Source organism: Sciurus vulgaris (assembly GCF_902686455.1).
Source record: "Sciurus vulgaris genome assembly, chromosome: 14".
NCBI lineage: Eukaryota > Metazoa > Chordata > Mammalia > Rodentia > Sciuridae > Sciurus > Sciurus vulgaris.
The window spans coordinates 48,840,023-48,860,812 of record NC_136475.1 but is presented as its reverse complement, the minus strand read 5'-3'; the positions used below and the strand labels follow the sequence as shown (position 1 = coordinate 48,860,812).

General features: G+C 38.7%; 1 long non-coding RNA gene across 1 annotated transcript in view; it reads left to right on the top strand.

The window, feature by feature from the left end:
• Positions 1–5,335: 5,335 nt before the first annotated feature.
• Positions 5,336–20,790, top strand: part of LOC306644016 — a 374,928-nt gene continuing 359,473 nt past the window's right edge. Inside the window, exon 1 of the long non-coding RNA XR_013759144.1 lies at positions 5,336–6,169. This is a non-coding gene — a long non-coding RNA (uncharacterized lncRNA). The remainder of the gene's footprint in view (positions 6,170–20,790) is intronic.

The window sequence follows — 20,790 nt, the reverse complement described above, 5'->3', positions numbered from 1 at the left end:
CCTACAGGTAGAAGTTTCAAAAAAATTTTTTTTTGTATTCTATTTTGGAGACTACTCATGTAATTTTCCACTTTATTTGACATTTTAAAATTCAAGTCACTTTTATTTGTGTTTTCAAGTGACCCAAGGGGAAGAACAGAAGGAGGGGGAGAGAAAAACAGCTAAAATAGCTCAACACCTGAGCTTGCTCATATTGCTCTTTCTCAAGTTCATGCTTCTGCACCAGTTGGTTCAATCTGGACAGAACCCTGGGAAATGAGCAAACCTATAGAATAATTTCTCTGTGTTGTGCTTCATGTTTCAGAGTAGCTATTTTCAACTAGTATCACAGAGTGCTGCTACTAGCAACTGTTAAATTACATAGGAATTTGACTTCGCACTGTTTATTGAAGAAATGCTAGAGCATATTAAGTGAAGTTTTATTGTGCTTATATATTTCTCAAATGCAGCTATGATGCTAAGTGCCTTTATTAGAGTGAGCAAGTTGATTCAGCATTTATAATATATAAACATTTAAAATATATTTTATATTTTCAAGTAGTCTATGAAAAGAAGATAAAGTAACAGTTTAGTTTGGTGTCTAGGAAAAAAATGGGAACTAGAAATAGATATAAGAAATTTAGATGTAGAAAACACATACAATCTATGTTGTACATTTGGGAAAGTTATAAAAATATATGTGTCATGAAATTTATGCTTTATGGAGTAATTTTAAGAAATAAGAAAATCTAATCTACTTATTTGAGAAAACCAGCACTTAATTTCCTTTGGGTTCTCCCTTTTCTATCCTTGAGAATTACAAATCTCTCAGCATTATCTGTTCCACATCTTCCCTAGTGCTTAGTTCTTGGATTTATGTTCTATTCAACTACCGATTACATTAAATAACAATGTTAATTCTCAGTAGTTCTTAGGTAAAATTAGCTAAATTATTTGAAATCTCCCTATCATGATAAAAATACAATTTAAAATACCTTTGTTACGTTTTTGGTAAGGGAACACCATTATTATAATCACTATCTCCTAAAGATAATATTTATTACTTCTATATAGAATAGCATTACACAACCATCCTTTAAAGAAAGCACAATTTAAGGATGTAAGGGTGGAAATCATTTTCATCTCTTCCTACTCCCATGGATTACCACTAAGGGACAAGATTTGCTTGGCAAACAAGAGTATGTGTCACTCAATAGGCAACCACTCACTAGCTGTATTCTGAAGATCTTTTCAAAAGCACATGAAAGAGTGAACTGTGAATTTTTCCATTTTTTTCTACTAGGTTGCATGTTATAGCATAGAACATTTTCAAAAGCATATTTTAATATACATGTGCGAGTGTGTATGTATGCATGTGTTCCAAATATTGGTTTATTTAAAGGAAAAGTAACTGTTTTCTAAAGCACAGATTCCAAAGGGTAAAATTAAATTTTAAATTTTAAAGACACTTTGGGCTTACTTTAATATTTCAGGCTGAAAAAGAGTGAATGAGGTAGTAGTGGTTGGGAAGATACACATTTGGCTGCTCAAAGAGATGTGTCTGGGTTCTGGGACTCCTCAAGTACAGCAGCAGCTGCGCCTGTAGATGATCCTGTGCCTATTCCAAGAAGTGCCTGGCTGGAAGTGGGAGATTTGTGCTTCCCAACTACCTGCGCCAAATGCAGGGAGCAGCATTGTCAAGATCACGCTATGCTTCTCTTTGGGTTTGCCATGGATGCTGCGGGTACAGTTTTCCAATAAACAAAGGATAATGAAACTGAGTTAGGAGAATTTGATCATTGCATAATTCTGCTGCCTGTGAGAACTTTATAGTCATTCCAGAAACTAAGGAATGCACAGGGTTTCCCGTTTTTATTCTCCTAGGATTTGCAAATAATCTTAAACCAAAACTTTTTCCGAGACTAAAGAAATCTGTTTCCTAAAAATCTAATGAACAAGTAGGAGCATGATAGGAGAGTTTTCATTCATCACTAACAGACATATTTTGGAAGTAAATTGTTTAAGTTAAGGAAACCATGAAAACACCACTGTTAAATGCCTAAATTTTTAGATGAAATAGCTTAACAGAATTAAGACTGAGGGAAGGAAAAACTAAAGAGTGAGAAATGAGAATAGACATGGCCACACTGCTGAGATTCTACCATTAGAAAATTCTTATTTGTGATTTCCATCAACAATCCTGTGGCTCTCAAATTTGTCCTCTCCAGGAAATGAACACCTAAAAGTCCTAGTTAAGTTACACTATGGTATGTGTCAAATATATTTGAACCTAGGTTTCCTGACTGCTTTAATTATCTTGGACTAAAACATATCAGAACTTAATGCTTTTGACCAACTGAAGTAAGGGAGCCCTGTGCAGAGGGAAGTGCCACAGAACTTTGAATAGCAAAAGTGGTGGGCTCATTGAGGAACCACATGGTATGCAGCACTCCAGGAACGCCAGTAATTACCAGCACCACATTCTTCAAGTCAGAGTTAAGTGCTGGAAAATAATATCACATTTAATTAATGTGGTCAATATAGATCGTATTGGCTTTATAGATTTGATTAAGTTTAATTGTAAATGTGTATGTGTTGTTTCATGCCAATATTAAACTTTGAGCCTATCTGGAGTCTTTGAGAATTCATTTTTTAAAGACAAAGCATTACTGAAGTTCTCAAGTTTAGTAAACTCTGTCCTTTACCTTGCTGAGACATTTACTCTCTTGCCCTACCTCCTTTGTAATCTGGATAACTTGTGTGTGTTAATATTAGCTGCAAATACAAAGAAACTAATCCAATCTTACCAGATCCAGGCCCTGAGATGTCTAATTCACACTGATTACTATACCTGGGGCAATGACTTAAGTTGTAAGGAATCACATAACTACACATTTATTAGGTTTGTGTCTGAACTCAAAATTTCCACACATTATTCATTTCTTCTCATTCTCATTCTTACTTGAAAATTTTCCTGGGGTAATTTTAATTAATTAATTAATTTATCACTTAATTTATTTTATTTATTTGTTTGTTTATTTAGGGATTGAACCCAGGGTGCTAAACCACTGAACCACATCCCCAGCCCTTTTTATATTTTATTTAGAGACAGGCTTTTACCAAGTTGCTTAAGATCTCGCTAAATCTCTGAGGTTGACTTGAAACTTGTGATCCTCCTGCTTCAGCCTCTCAAGCCACCTGGATTATAGGCATGTACCTGGCTCCTGAGGCAAATTTATGTTTTAAAATATGCCTAATTTCTAGAAGTCCTCAGGACTGGCGAGAATTCATGTTCATTCACTGTACTGTATCACTTGGAGGCTCAGCTGGGTTTTGAATGAGGGTAGTTGAACTCCAGAGCCTGTTTTTAGGCCTTTTGTTTCACAGCCTTCAAAGGTTTTAAATTCTAAAGTGTGAGCTAAAGACGGTCATAGAATGACTATTGAAACATTGAAGTAACTGCGTCACTGAGCTCTAACAGGAGATAAATTATATTCTTTTTGTATGAATCTCTACTAGGCAGATTCTCAGTGTCCTTCTCTGACCCTCACAGCCTGACCATATCTCTAATCCTTGAAACTAGAGAAAGCTGTTATCAGTAGTCACTGCATAATAGACCACCTCAAACCTCAGCGATTGGAAACAGCAATGATTTATTAACAGGCGGCCATGAGTTCACCAGACAGTTATTCTGCACCATGTAGTGCTGGCTGGAATCACACATGTGTCCACATGCAGCTGTTGGCTGGGCTGAGCTGCCCTGGTCCTCCTCTATATGGCCTCCCCTTCTAGCAGGACAGTCTAGACCTCCTTAGCGTAAGGCACCTGAATTCCAAAAGAATCATTCCAAAAGGACAAACCCCAGTGTATAAGTACTTATCAAACTTCTTGTAGCACACTCCTAGTGGTCTTGGTAATTCATAGGGCCACATTCATGATCCATGGGGGAAGGACTACACAAGGGGTGAACAAAAGAAGGTACACTTATCAGTGGAACAGTCTACCTTAAGAGTCTAAAAAGAGAATCTAGCTATGTATCAAGTTTCCAATTTTTCAACATATTTTCAGTCTATCTGGTATGTGGTTAACATTTGTTTGGGTATGAAGACTTAAGAAAATGTAATTCACTAATAAGAAAGAAAAGATTCACATATGTAAATCTATAATGTGATTTTGCCGGCTTGAAGAGAGATATGAATTTGGAATGGGCTCACAAGCAGTTTCACTTGCTCCTCTCTCTCCAATTTCCACAACAAATCTCAGTTCACAGCAAGGGAAATGAACCCAAGGATGGACAGAGAAATGATGCGAACAGGCAAAATTTCAGTGTTTTAGAAAAATTTCATGCCATTCTACACAAGCTGACCAGCTCATTAAAGCAATTAATGCAAAACATACTTATTTTTTAATCTAACTTTTAAAAGTGAAGCTTAATTTGTGTGCAATAAAAACAATTCTTCCACGTCGCTGGCATATCAATGGCTTATTCAAGTGTTTTGGTCACTACTTCTGAAGCTCAGGAGTTTCCTAACTGATGCCAAGAGAAGGAACAACCATTGGGAGAAGATAAATATCAAGGTAGGTTTCAAAAGGTCAAGCTTAAGCTAGAATTTGAAGAAATGTAAAATTTGGCACAATATGGAGAACATCACAAGTGTGGAAAAGAACATGATTATAACTTCTGTTGAACTTTCCTAGGGAACAGACTAACACCATGTGTAAATAGAGATTTGATTGCATGGCAATACTATTTCTTTTGCTTTATACATAATCAGAAAGCCTGGCCACCTAATTGTCCAAATGGTTTGGATAACCATAGTGACTGGCCTGGAGTGTAAATATTCATTAGTTCAGTTCTCTTGACTGGATCAGATGGTTCTTTTACTCACAATTTCAATAAATTATGTGACCAGTATATGGTTGATCCAAACTTCTAAGGGTGACATACTTTATTCAACAGTGCTCTCCATACTGGAATAAGTACAGGTAAGGCAATAACTTCTTTTAATGAGATTAATACTGAAGGTAACTTAAGAGGCAGGGTTTTACTGCAGGATGTAGATAATTTTCAATTTTCCTTATGAATTAAAACATTGAATCATTTTGTGTGTTATCAACATGCTAGTTATACATAGAAGAGAGTCTGGGGAAATAGGTTTTTAAATAAATGAGGCCATAACCCTAGAATTTTTCTGCCACGGTTTAACCTGAATCTCATCATAAATTAGCCTCGGACTAAACAAGGCTAGTATTAACCATAGTCAAAACTGGTATGAATGGCATTTCTACCCACAGAAACACTTACAGAGGGATGCTGAGCCTTTCCACCAGGACTTCACGGAAGTTTTTAGCTTAGTCTATGCCTCCCCCCAATACTTATGCAACAGGGACCAAAAATTTTTGCATGTGTGAGGCCGAGCCTTCCAGTACATTTGGGAACTTTCCACTGCGTCGGTGCTTGTGTCTGTGTGTCCCAAAGTTTCCTTTAAGCGGTTGGAAGGGCCACTAGCAGGTCATCCTTTCCCGAGGAGCCGGTGGTGTTAGGATCCTTCCCCCTCCCGCAGCAGGGGCTGTTCTGCAGTCGGACCTCACACGTATCGGAGGTTTTCAAAGTAATCGAAAGAAACCTAGAGCTTTTGCGGAGTCCCAACCTGCCAGTGAACTTGGGTGCTAGAGAGTTCGGCGGGAAGCAAAGGGGACTAAAAGTGCCCCGCATTTTTTTTTTTTTTTTCTGGTACTTTCCACGGAGGATACTCCTAATAAGTGGCGGAGAGGAAATGAGGAGGGAGAGAGCGAAACACCCTCCTCCTCCTCCTGCAGACACCGCACCTCAGCCTGCGTTTGGGGTATTATTTTACCTGTATTTCTAAAAACCACCACCGCACTCCCTGCACCAACCCCCCAACTGCCTCGACTTCCATTAAAAGCAGCTACTAAGACTAAAGAAAGCGGGGAAAGACTGAAGTCGGGGGGGGGGGGTGACAAATAAATAAATAAAAGCAGGAGCGAGGGGGAAGGGGAGAGAAGGGAGAGCGGGAGCGCCGGGACTCGAGACGGCGGCAGGTTCAATTAGCTAAACAAAGAAATCATGGCGGATTGTTTACATTTGGCAGCGCCCGGGCTGCGCGGACGCCGGCCCCGAGCCGCCGCGGCCCCGAGGACTCGGCGAGCTGCCCCCGCGCCCTGGCCGGTAAGTGACGCGGCCGCGGGCCCGGGCGCCGCCCCCGCCGCCCCGCCCGCCGCCGCCGCGCCCCGGGCCCCTGGCGCAGCTGGGCTCCGCTCGGGTCTCCCGCGCCTCGGCCGCCGCCGCGGGAGGGTGGGCGCGCAGCACTGCCCTCCGCCCCTGCGGCGCCTCGGGGTCGGGCCCGCGCTCGCCCCGCGCCGCCGCCGCCTCGCGGCCCGGGCAGAGCGCGCCGCAGCCCGGGAGGTGGGGCCGGGCACTGACCCCGGAGACGTGCCAGCGAGAGCGAGCGCGGCGGCGGCGCAGCCCCGGGGAGGGCCACCTCCTTGCGTCTTCGGGGTCCGCGGCCACCGTCGCTGACCCCTGCCTTCTAGGTCCTGATCTCCGTGCTCACGACCCCTTCTCTGCTCCTCTTCCTCCCTTCCCTCTGCGCATTTCATTGCTTCTTTCAAACCGGCCTTAAGGTTGAGAACTTGTGCGAGAAGTCATCTCCCCAAAGCTGACCTTGCAGAGCCACCCACTCCGATTCTGTCCTCATCTTTGTGGCCCCAGGGATCACTTTTTCCCTCCTGGGGTGAGACTCCTGCTCCTACACAGGCGTTTAGACTAGTGTCTTTGTGCTAAGGCTGGCACAGCAGTACTAGGAGGTTGACTAATGACACGGGAGGAAAACAAAGGCAACAAATAGGGGGGAATAGAGGGCAATGTCACCACAACAGAGGGGGCTCTGTGTGTTCCCAGAAAACATGGTTGCTTTCCTTTGCAGGGTTCTTCAAGCATCATCGGCATGCAACTGATACATTTCCTTTGTAAAGAGAAAAAACAATCCTTAGGTCCTTCAAATAAACCTCAATTTTCCTTCCAATAAAACTTTTTTTTTTTTTTTTTTCTTTTAGTATTTAGTGCTTCAGTAGTTTGCCCTTTTTCTTGCTTCCCCTTTACAGAACCTTAGTTAATATCTTATCTGTCTGTGTCCTATTTGGGAGAAAATCACAGCCAAAGACTGTTGAACAGAGTAGGACCGAAGTTGTTGACATTTAGGCAGCATTAACTGGGGACCAGGACACCAAAACTAGACCCATTTGTATCTCTTGCTTATATCCTTTTGAGTCTCTGACATCACACTCCTGACAGGTTGCTAATGGACACTGTAAATCGAAGTACAGTGATTTGCTTTTTCATCTGAGAAAGAAAATACTGATATTAAAAACAGTTCTAATCGCAGCAATCAAATCTTTTCTATATAAATAGGATTCAATAGAATGAATTCTTTATTCATAATTTTTATCATACCTCTGGAAGGCCCATGTGGAATAAGGTATATTTCTACTTTTTTCTTTCTTCCTCTTGAAACACAAACATTGGATAATCAATGGTCGATGGTCGTTTGTTAGATTAATAATAAGCAAAAATTAGATATACTTTGAGCTAATCACCAAAGCAACTTTCTATCCAATGCACTACATCTTTAGTAAAGCAAGACATTTCACAATTACTAATTGTCCATACAGCCCTTCACCTTACCGTCCTGCTACTTAGTTCTTGTGGATCTATTGCTGTTTCCCAGCTATGATGTATCTTCACAGAACAGGATGGGGATGGGAGATGGGGTTTGATAAGCCGTAGCTACTGGAGAACCCTGGACTTGTTGGAGACAGAAGCTCCCACTGAAGATTGTCACAGTTGTATGAATATAAGAAAAACAAAGCTGATGCTTCCATAAAGCTTCTACCAGACACTTAACTTACCAGTTAGCTTGAGATTCCATTGCTCAGTAACCCCAAGCACATTCTCATAAGTGGATTTTATGCTGACACCCCGCCCATACAAGTTCAGAGTTCACAATCATGGGAGGAAGTGAATTTGGCTTTCCAAGTGACTTTAACAGAAGCAGAAAGATCAGCCATTGGGTTATAGATCTTGCTGACCCATTAAGGGTCAGTAAATTAGTAGACTGCACTTGATTTGACACTTCTGATCCCAACTTAATGGGTTGATTAACTTAGGGCTGCTATCTTCATTATGGGCTATTAGCACATTGTTAAACCTGATCTTGCAGTAAGAAATTGTTTTTATGTTTACTTTTTGATTCCCAAGGTTAATCAATATTCATCATGGCCTTAATTTTTTTTTAACTGAAAGTTTAGTTAAACCTATCTATAGAGGAAAGGAAATTCCATATTATAACTATATGTGAATTTGTGATGCAGAATATCTGGTTAAAGTGTTCTTTAATATACACAAAGATACCCAATTAAAAACACCATCTCAGGTACTGGGGTTGTAGCTCAATGGTGGAGCACTTGACTAGCATGTGTGAGGCACTGGGTTCCATTCTCAGCACCACATAAAAATAAATAAATAAATTAAAGGTATTGTGTCCATCTTCAACTTAAAAAAACAAAATATTTAAAAACACCATCTCAAAATGAAAAAAAATATAATATACACATAATTAAGGATTTAAAACCAACATCCTTCTCACTGTTAACTATTACTGTGACCCCTTCTGTGTGCATTTGACTAATAATCTAATAAACTATTACCCTTCTGTGTGCATTTGACTAATAATCAAATTTAATGTATGATATTCAGACCTCACTGATGGCTTGTATGACTTGCCAACTGGGAATAGTCAAGGCCTAGACTTTGTCTACCAGGAAATGTGAATCTCAGACCCCAGTGAAGCACACATTTGTGATCAACATATGTTAGAAATCAATCTCTAGACTACATTATTAAATCCATGGAGTATTTAATCTTTCTTGGCTTTCCTGAAGTTTGTAGTGCATTCCAAGGTATTTGTAATCCTGGTGGTTTGGGAATCATCGGTAATTACTCTTTAATCTCACCATTTGGTAATCAATATGTCAATAATGCTGGGAAAACTGCTAAGGAAGCTTACAAAATTTGTACAGCCAATCTTGTGATTGTGTTGCATACATTACTTCAGATGAAATTTCATTCCAAATTCAGTCCATTCTTCTGTTACCTAGGCCCAGGAAGAAACAGTAATTTCTGGAAGAGGTGTTTAAATTGATTAATTGGTAAATATTTACTAAAACAAATACAAAAACAATTAAATCCAAAATTCTATAGAAAAATGTAAGGAGAATGAGGACATTTTTATAATTCTAGAACCAAGACTGAATGATCCAAACACAAAGAAATGATCCTTTAAATCAGAGATGACCAATGACCTTTGGGTTGGTAGCTCTGACTAAGGGGTTAGGGTGAAGGGCACAGAGGAAGAAGATAGTGAGACTATTATAATAAATCATTTTAAATAAAAATGGCTCAGGATGAGGTACTATGGTTGGCAAATCCTCAGTTCGTAAGACCAAGTCCTAGAGAAAATAGGATCTTAGAAGAAATGGAATTAAAACAGCATTAAATACATTGAAAACTCCCTGGCAAATAAAATCTGTGGAAGGCACCTGCCTTCAAAAGTGGCTACATTTATCAGTATTAAAAGCCTGTACCAACAGGTAATCCTTTTGAATCATCTTCTTTAGTCATTCAGGGACACATGGCTATAAAATTGTGATCTGCCAAGGCAGATGTCTCCAAGCTCAAGGGTACACAGATTATTTTTGGTTATGAAGTGTTTTAGCCCATTCTCACTTGAAATTCAATGTTCTTTGCACTTGCTTTCTCCCTTATTTCATTTTCTTAAGCCTGTCCAAATGCTTTTGTAACCATATAGCCCTTCTACAAATTATCTTGGTATTTAGGGGATGTGTTTTCTTTCTGGGGGTGCCATCTCTGAGAAGTTTGAGGATATGCTATAACACCTGACCACAGCCCAGCAGAGAGCAGCAGTGTTTATTGTTCTGTCCTGGGACTGAACTGAATCTGTAATACATAAAAAATGATGATAGGTTTTAAACTTGTGATATGTAAATATAAAGTGAGTTATTTAAACTTTGGCAAGAGCTTATTTTATTAAGTATATACATTGAGAGTAAAAGCAAAAAATTTGGTTTATTAGATGTTAATCTGTGGATACATTTTTTTTTTTAAATAAGAATTTGTTTTCATTAAAAGTAAGAATTTTGGTTAATTGGTGGCTTTGTGGTAAGTTATGTGCTTGGAGACCAGCGAGGGCTGTGAAAAGTAAAATTTGGCATCAAAACAACCCTTTCTCTCCCCTTCTGCCCACCTCAGGAGAAGCAGTAATAGAAATAACCAGGGCCATAGAGCAAGGCGAACCCAGATTGGTAGAATCTGCATCAAGGGAAGTCAGGGTTCAAAGAAGCACCTGCTCTCATCATGGCTGAGTTTCCAGAGGCAACATTACCAAGCTTTGTGCCAGTTAGTGGAACAGCTGGTGGAAGCAGAATCTTGTTCCACTCAGAGGTTAGCAGAACTTTGCTGAGAGGTCAGGGCCCCAGCCTTGGTGGCATTTGGGCTCTGTTACTACCTGGATACAAGGCAGGACTTAGGAAGAAGATGAATCAGAAATGTAAGTAGAATTCATGAGAAGGAAGTTAGGTGGAGGTGTGGGTGCAAGGGCCTTGTTCTTCCTCTAGAACCTTTTTATAGAGGCAGCAAACCCAATCCTTGCTCCATCATGGGGTAGAGTTTTTAATATTCCTTTATGCCCTTATTGTGTGTGTTTTGGGGAGACAGCTGAAGATCGAATGTGGCTGTAGAGAGTGGATGGATAGGGCAGGAAAAGGCAGGGACTGATAATAACGGAATAACCCAATGAGACTGCCTAATTAGACGATAATAAAACATTCATGATATACTATTCCAAAAGTATAGAGTTTGAAAGCCGAAACCATGTGTTCAAATGTGTCTGGGATTATATATTTCCAACAATGCACTGAAAGTTACTTTAACTTGCTCTGAATTAACATGTCAAAGTTCCTATATCAAGCCCTTGTGTGTGTTGTCAAAATTCAATGAAGTTTTAAAATTCAGGAATATACTCAGACAATACTTTTGTCACAGAGTCATCCTTCTTTCCACATGAAAGCTTCCAAATATAGCCCAGGTGAAGTTGAGCACTGGAAAGAGAGTTTGATATTGGCATTATATTATCAATTGCCATAGTCTCCTTCATACAGACACATTTCTTTATTTCTTCTTGAGGGCATCAAGTAAGATCTAACAGAATTTATTAAATTAAAGTCACTTCCTGGCTAAAACAAAACAAAAAACTACAAGTATTAAACTTCTTGCCATCTTATAATTGGTTGAAGAATATTATGCATATAGCAGAGGCTCTCTGAAATACCACATAATCAAGAACAAATCAATATACTAAGCATTCAGAGAAATATCTGAAAAATCCAATCTTCTCTTTTATTTTATATTTTATGACTTATCTCAAATTTTTAGTAGTCTACAGTTTTTAAGGAGAGTGTATGAGTTTTATACTGCTGTTATAAAAATTTTACTGCAAATTTCATGGTGTAAGACAACACAAATGTAATATTAGAAAGGTCAAAATCTCTAATACATGTCTCACTTTGGTTGCATTCCTTTCTGGGGCTCTAGGGAAGAGGTTATTTCTTCATTTTTTTCAGAATGAAAAGAGACCACCCACATTCCTTGGCTCATGGCCCCTTTCCTCCCTCTTCAGAGCCAGCAATGTCTCATCTTTCTGACCGTTCTTCCATAGCCACAGCGCGCTCTGACTATAGTTGGGGAAGGTACTGGCTTTTAAGGAGTCATTTAATTTGATTGCACATACTTAACCCAGAATAGTCTCCCAGTCATCTCATAGTCTTTAACCTTAATCGCATTTGCAAAGTCCCTTTTGTGCCTAAAGTATACACATTCACAGATTCTGAGGGTTAGGACGTGGACACTTTGGAAGAGGTCATTATGTTCTCTTGGTCACTATGCTAGTTTAGATATTTCCAGAAGCAGAGGCCAATGCTAGAATCTAGAATCTCACGGCCACAAGTTTCTTTGGGGGTGAACTCAAAATTGCTGATAAGGAAGTGAGGAAATATGATAGGGAGTAAAGACAAGATGTATTAGCAAGCAGATGGCAAAGGGAAATGGAAGCTTGATCCCACTGGGGGGTTTTGAGGGATAGTGTTAGGAGTAGAAGTTATTCTAATGAAGGGGTAAGGAACCTGTGGCACCCAGTCTCCAAATCCTTGTCCTTTTAGATATATTCTGCTTCTAAGGGTACCTCTCTGACATTTCTTGCTTGTCTTATACATGGGCCAAGACTATGGCCCAGACAGACCAAGGACATCAAGTAAAGAGTATAGGTATGCACAGCAAGCAGCTTCCATGTGAAGAGGTGAATGCATTTTTGTGTGGGGCCCTGGTGGGTCTGCTAGCCCAACTCAAGATTTCATTCTCCACCAAGTTTCTGGTACTACAGTTTGGATCTGCCTTTCTCTTCTAGTCTGCTAATCTGTTCTGCTCTCTCAATTTGTGCTATATCTAGTTTAAAATTTGTCTTCATGAAAAACATGGCTTTTTAGTGTCACTTAAAACAGACCGACAAGCAAGCAAACAAAAGTCTTCATTGATTTCCCATTAAGTGAAAACTTTTAAAAAGAAAAGTCCTCCGTCTATCCCTTGGGTACTCCATTCTGGTTCCACAACACCTGACCTTGGTCAACTCTTAGGCTTACGCTTTCCCTGTGTGTCCACTCCACCCTGCACCTGCAGAGCAGGAGCACTAAGCAATTTGCCTACCTCAGCTTTGCTTTGTTCATAGTCCTTAACCTTTTGGATCTGAAGCTGGATGCTGTAGAACTTTTCACCTTGCCCAGGTCAAGCGCTCTTTTCTCACTACTCATTACTTGTCTTGTAACTATTTTTGAGCCCATCTCATGCTTTCCTCTCTTCGAGCTCTTGATCATAGAGTTTCTTTTTCTGGGCTAATGATCTAATCCCTGCCATCCTTGAAGGTGCAGGTGAAACCTCTCCTGTCTTTATTTAGCCTTCCATTAGCCCATCCCAGCTGGAAGCGAGGCATCACTCTTCTCTGAACTCTTTAAAACTACTATTTTAGCTTTTATTATTTTTTGTTCATAATTTTAGCTGTCTTTTCAAAGAATGTAAGTTTAATCTTCTCAGACAGGTTCTCATGTCTTTGAAGATAACAGAACCTCATGTCCTTTTGCTGCTCAATTCCTACAATGTTTTCCTCATGGTAGGTACTCCAGTTATTTGTTGATATATTTGTAAAACATAGATAATCTGTCTTCGAAAAGAATGTGCGGTACTTTTTTGACCAAAGTGAAAACTAATAAAGGGGAAAAATCGGCATTTTAGCGGCTTGTGCTACTGCTGTGCTACAGAGCAATTCATTATTTGAGTTGAATGATAAATATCTTTTTTTGTTTCTAAAAGCAAATCACACACACACATACACACACACACACACACACACATGTTGAAGAAACCAATTTGTTTAAAACTAAACTATCTGAAAAGTATAGACGAGAAGTTTGAATGTTTCCCTCTGTTCTTAACATAGTTCAAAGAGATGGGGTGAGAATTATAAAGAACTTTGCCATTTTGAAAATTGATATTTGGGCTTTTTCATTTAAATTTTTCAAATTCCCAAAACTAATTTTAAAAGAACCTAGAATATAATGTCCCTTGAAAGGGAAAAGTATCCTGTGCCTTATTGGCTTCTGTTATGGTTTGGATGTGAGGTGTCTCCCAAAAAGCTCACATGTGAGACAGTGTAAGAAGGTTTGGAGGAGAAACCATTGGAATATAACCTTAATTAATCAGTGAATTAATCCCTGATGAGATTAAATGAGTGGTAACTGGAGGCAAGTGGGCTGTGGTTGAAGGAAGTGGTTTATTGGGAGGTGTGGCTATGAAGTATATATATTTGTATCTGACAAGTGGAGATCTCTCACGCTGCTTCTTGATCATCATGTGAGCTGCTTTCCTCTGCCACACACTTCCGCCATGATGTTCTGCTCACCTCAAACCCTGAGGAATGGAGCAGGCCTTCTATGGACTAAGACCTGTGAAACTGTGAGCCTCCAAATAAACTTTTCCTCCTCTACAATTGTTCTGGTGGGTTTTTTAGTTAAGCAGTGAAAAAGCTGACTGAAACAGATTGTTTTTTCTCCTCTCCATTGGGGGAAGGGTGGAGATCCCTGTTTTCACTGTGATCTCAGGAGCCAGGAGGGTGGTCTGCAGAACTTTGGGAAGCTTGGATGATGAGCTGTTATGGTGTCAGCTAGCTTTTCTTCTTTGTACAGTTGCATACACCAGGGCTTGGTCTTTGTGTATTTTTTTTGTTTTGTTTTGTTTTTTTTTGGTGTTGGAAATAATACTTCACAATGACTTTAATCTGGCTCTTTGGACCAACAACATATCCGTATTGATGACAGAGCAGAATAAAGTTACCTGGCTGGGGTAGCATTACTTGTTTATCCCTGACCTTATTAACACAGTCAGTTGAGTTTTAATCAACACAGGCTACGAGGATGGTGCTGTCTGGTAGTTCTCAGCCCTGGGAGTTGATACTGACACCTGGGTCCCACCTGCATAAATTCCAAGGTAATAGGTCTGGGCCATGTTCTGAGCATCAGTATTTTGAAATTAGTACCAGATGAATCTAAGAAGTGGCCAAAACTAAAAACCACTGCTGTAGTCCCTATTGTCCCCTGTAGGCTGGCAGAATATGAATATGTGGATTGTAGAGCTTATAGACATTATAGAAATCATTTGCTCTCCTCTCCCAGGCAATTTAAGAGCTGAACAAGCAGATCTGGCAGTATTAAGAGAAATGACTCATATCCATACAATAGGAGTTCCGGCTAAATTTCAGGTCTCCCGACTGTTAGGTTGTAGTTCTTGCCTAGTTCAAGTGTGGTCCTTGGACCAGCTACATCACTTGGGAGCTTATTAAAAATGCAGAATCTCAGGCTGTACCCCAACCTCCTGAAGCAGAATCTGGTTTTAACAACTTCCCCGGGTGACCTGTATTTGCATTCTTTTAAAACGTGCATGTCGTCACCACTGCTTGCCTACTGTCTCTGAAAGTTTGTCTTCTCTGTAACCTCAACATCTAGCACAACTGGCTGGGCTGTGTTGAGTAATTATTAGTGGCATTTAAAATACATTTTTACTATAAAATGTTAGATATATACGTATAATTATTTATTCTTTAACTACATGAACTTATTATACTTTCTATCTACTGTTTAACATTTGATCTTTATGAGCCTTTGTTGAGTACTATTTTGTAGGAGGCACCGTAAGGTAAATGAGATACTTTCTAGGAGCTCACTATCTGGTTGGGGAAAAGAGAGGGCCAATAAACAGATGTGGTGATACTGTGGGATAGGAACCACAATGATAACATTGTGGCACAGAAGCCCACCGTATTCGCTATGGGGACATGGAGTAAGTAGCACTAGTCCTGGGCTTTGTGGTGGTCTTGGCATTTTCAGAGCAAAGAGAAAGCAAACTTGACTCCAGACAGTAATCAGGAGTCAACCAAGTGGTAGAATTGGGGAGATTCAGGCAGAAGGGTTCAAAAGACACTAGAAGGAAGGCAGCCTAGGCAAAGGCTTAGAGTAGGGAAGCCTTACCTGTGTATCAAAATAGAAGGAAGGAGCCACTCTCGATAATCCAGTGGAAGGAGGACTGGAGGTGGGGCACTGGGAAGAGGAGAGAGTTATTGAATTTTTTACCTGCCTGGCTTTAGGTTTAAAGAAAATATTCCTAAAACCAGGGACAGCACAACTTGGAAACAGTAACTGCATGTAAAACAAAGTATGATTTACTATCCCATATTAGGAAATCCTATAATAGTGCTTTTTTTGGCCTGTATCTTTATAGTAGTCTAATATTCAGAATCAACAAATAAGACCCAATTCCAGGTCCAGGTAGAATTACCCAATTTCATTTTGTTCGAAGTACCTTTTTTAAATGAGACTTTGGGTCTATCTAGAGATATGTTGTCCTGTGGTAACTACTAGCCACATGTGGTTGTTAAGCTCTTGAAATATGGTTAGTCCAAACTGAGTTATACAAGTACACTAGATTTCAAAGACATAATATGAAAGAAAGATAAAATATCTAATTTACTAATTTATTGCAATGTAGAGGATCAAAACTCAATTTTCAGATTGATTACTTACCAAAATAATACTTTGGATACATTGCAGGGTTAAATAAAATATGTATTAAAATTAGTTTCAAATATTTACTTTTTCAGTGACTCTACTAGAAAATTTAAAATTACATATGTGGCTCACATTATATTTCTGTGGGCAGAACTGGTCTAGACTTTTTAAACCTGAAGATGTGACCCAAAAATTACCTTTCTCTTCCAACCTGGAAATTCCCAGTTACCAGTGGTTTTAGCTTTTCAATGATTGTGTCAAATTGGGATAAAGTTAAATGAATAATTGGGACAATTTTGCCTTTGTATTTAATTTTTTTATCATAGTATGCCTCTTACACATCTCTGCAGTTATTTTTATTTCATGGTCATATAGGTTTATGACTTGTCCAATTCTTTCCTTCTAAAGCCTGAATAAAATGCCATTGTCAAGTACACCCTCTCTAATCTGTGTTATTTGACATACACTAGGTAGGACAGAGATTTAGGTTCTATTTTCACTTCAGTGCAGATGTGAAAGTTCCAGTTAATGAGAGCGTTGTGTAAGTGTTTGTGTTTCAGGAAGAAAAGGCTCCCTGAATCTGCCTTAAAGCTTTAGATATTCTGTACAGGGAATAAAGTGACATGCTCAAATTAACTGTGGCCAGACAGATCCACATGATATGAATATAAATGTTTGAGTCTTGCTCAAATTAAAGTTCTTGGTATCAGGAGAAGTGCTTTCTGGCTAGGCAAGTCAAAACCACTATATCTCACTCTCCTACTGGGACAGACAGTACAGGATTTGCATTGAACTCAACTACGAGATTTTACTCAATATACTTATTTTAATACATTTAAAGAGGCCTTCTCCAGTGACCTAAAAATTACAGTCCATGTGTTTGGGGGGACTTCAAAAGTCTTTCCCCGTTTTTTTTTTTTTTTTTTTTTTTTTTGTTTGTTTGTTTGTTTTAATCTAGTGGTGATGTTGTTAACTGGAATGATTATTGAGGAGATTGTGAGTTTTGGAATCGGCAGATTCCCATGCTTCACAACTATTGATCAGAAAATGGTCAGTTCATGCATAAACAAAAATCTAATTACTTGAATTGCTATTCCTTCAAAAATTGCCTCTCAGAAAGTCAATGTAACAAAAAAGTTTTAAAAAATATATTTTTCATATGTTGATGGACCTTTATTTTTTTTTCACTTATTTATGTGTGGTGCTGAGAATCGAACCCAGTACCTCACACATGCTAGGCAAAAGCTCTGCTACTGAGCCACAACCCCAGCCCAAAATTTAATTCCCCTATTTGTTATCAATCAGCTGAGGGTTCTTTTACTCAATTCTGATAGAAATCATGGAACAGCAAAGTGCAGCTCTCTTGGTGTTGCCAGCTCTGAACTCTGAGCTCTTGGTGTTACAGCTATTAGTACCACCAGTTCAGCCTTGGTTGGGATCCTTTGCTCAATTCAAGATAGGAGTGGGGAAAAGAAACCCTTTGGGAAGGGTCAGCCCCTTCCTATCTTATACTGAATAATTCATGGAGTGACCAATTCACCAAATCACTGATTTATCAAAGCTTTCCTTCTATTAGTTTTCCTAAAGTTTTTAGCAGATCCTATTGTGTAAGATGACTAATAATAGGAACTTTAGGGCTATTACAAAATTTTACTTTTGTTTGGTTTTAGCTCTTCCTAGTGTTTAGCTAATTGATAGACTGTGGCTAAAATTCACTGTGCTTCAGAATTTTGGTTCCTCAGAAATTTCTGGTTTCCTCAGAATTTTGTTCTCTGACTTTCAGAAAGTATAAGTCATATATTTCAGTTTGTATTGTTTTGTTTGTCTTAAAATCAAGGACTTCTTAAATCATAAGGATAAGGAGAGTTTCTGTCATCTAACTCATTTTTAACCTGGCCTACTACCTTTTGTGCATTTTTGATTCATAGATTTGCTAACTGGATGAATCAAATGGATTTCTTACAGTATATTGTAAACATTTTAGAAAGATCTGAAAAACGACACATGAAATGACATTTAGCTGATGTGAACTGACAGGTATGCTGCAGAAGTGCTAGGCTAAAGTGGCTATGGCAAAATAAAAACAAAACTAGGACAAAGTTAAACTAAATATTCAATAGTTGCTAAGGGGTGTTGAACCATCCAATGCAACTCGATTTGCTAGAATTTTTATAAAATGTAGAAAGTTTGTGGCTTCTGTCTTTGGTTATGTTGACTCGTTACTAGTTTGTAGGAGGATTCAAGATGAAAGCCAATACCATTACAAATGGTAGGAAAGAAGTTGGATTGCCAGAAAGAATTTTATAGTAAACCATATAATTGGGACCTCAAACTTGATTTATATTATTTATCAATACAAAGTGAATTTAAATTCCTAAAAGTTGTTGCCATGAAGACAAAATGAAAATCAACCAAATAAAATTAAAAATAATCTTCAAAAGATTTAATTATTTGTGGATAATATTAATTGCTATGAAACTTATAGATTGTGTGAAGAAAGAAGTACTTAGTCAACTTAGCAAATTAGGCATTCTTCAAATTCATCGTTTGGTAAATTGACCATTTGTTGAATGTAATTTTCAGCAAACTGACTTAACAGTATATGATTTGTAGTAAGTTAACTGGTTTATACCTAATTTGCTTTTTCTGTGAATGGGTATATAAAAATAACTTTTAGGGAGTTCGTGAAGAGTAAGTGTGGTAACCTATATATAGTACCTTACACATGGCTTCGTAAATGCTATTTCCTTTCCCTTGGAGTGAGGGTTCACCTATGATGACCTCTAACCAGCTCATGTCAACTTTCTGGGCCTTAACTGTCTCAGCTCCCTGCTCCCCTCCACCCCAGTGTTGGGAATTGCACTTAGGCCCTCACCCTTGCTAGGCAAGTACTCTATCACTGAATTACATCCTTAGCCCTAGCATTCTCAACTTTAAAGACTTTAACTAAACTATCTCTAATATCTCCTTCTACCCAAAGAATTCTATAGTGCAAAAAATATTAACAAGCAAACTAACTCTAGCCCATGGAATCAAGTCCTGTTTAAAGATCTGCTTGGATCTTAACAATTTCTGAGACTCGGTTTCCACGTAAGGACAAAATTCAGCGATTAAGGTAACTGGGAGTTGGTGCTAATTATGAAGAATTTCTCTGGGTTGTTTGCCTGGACCCTGAGTATTCTGTAGTCTGAGGAATCCCAAGATGTTGTGCTCCTGTACAAATTTAAAGAAAAAAACTGGTTTGGTTTTGTCTAAGCCATGGACTGAGCAGGCCAGGGAAAAGGGAAGGACATAACTTCAGAGGTATCTCTGGGCTTTAGGAAGATGTCAATTATCAGTTCACTGCTGGGGAACCCTCCCATTAATACACCTAGGCTGTGGGAGTATGCTAAGGGTCCTGAAACCTGACTGGGCACCTACTGGAATGGGTATTAAGTGTGCCTGACCTGTTGGTTTCTGCCTTTATCCACCCTGGGCTTTGTGTGTGTGTGTCTCTGTGTGTGTTACTTATCTGTATTGCATGCTTAATTGCTATCCTCAAACAATCTGTCTTTTATCAAAAGGAGATAAGCATACACTTAACTGTATTATAGCCCCTAAGCATTTCTGTGTAAAAGCAAGTCTTTATTCTGGCTAGAGCACACTTTACTTGTGAATTCAAATTAGAATAATAAATAAACTTTTAAAAGAGCAGACAAGCAAGCTTCTGTTGAAAATAGTCACTGCCTAATTTAAAATGCTGCAGAAAAAAAAAAAAAAAAAACAAACTCCAGTCTTTCTTCTGGGTATTTTTATAGTGCTAGAGGTTTTCCCCAAACACAGAAAGTTTTACAAATACCCTGATTGTGCATCCAGCCAGTACTACAGCCTTAGACCCACGGCATTTCCCTACATAATTTAAAGTCTCTGTATCTTCAGGACTTCTAAACAAAGTAAAAAGCTCACTCTTTCTTTACATTTCCATCCATAAAATGCAGCACAAATCTCACTACATGTACTCAGGGGAAAAAGAAAGACATCTCCATGCTCTAGGAACCATTGACAGAACATATTGCAATCTTTTCATTAAGTTCACACGAAATGAGGATTTAACGCATGGGCAAAACATTCCATCCCTAGAGGTTCCAGTGCCCATAATCCCACCTTGAAAATAGCTCCATATTAATTGTTGCAGCCAAGTGGACACGGAGTTTTACTGCTTGGCACTCCTACTTCACAGATAACTAACTGCAATCATGGAAACCTTTGTTTTTCATTTTCTAACATATCCATATTCTAGCAAATGTTTCATATGTTTCTTTAAACCCAGAAAATCCATGGGGATCAAGCTCAACATTAATTCCTTTACTATATTTTGGTCTTAATTGTATGACTATTAGAATATTTATAAGTACATATACTTGTAAGAATATACAGTCATAAATATATATACATATACTCTGCTTTAAAATTTGTCAAAAAAATCCATATTTCATAAACTTAAATTGCAATTTGGTCATCCACATTACCAAAAAAAAGCTTCCTTTTAGTAACCATATCCCTAGTTAATTT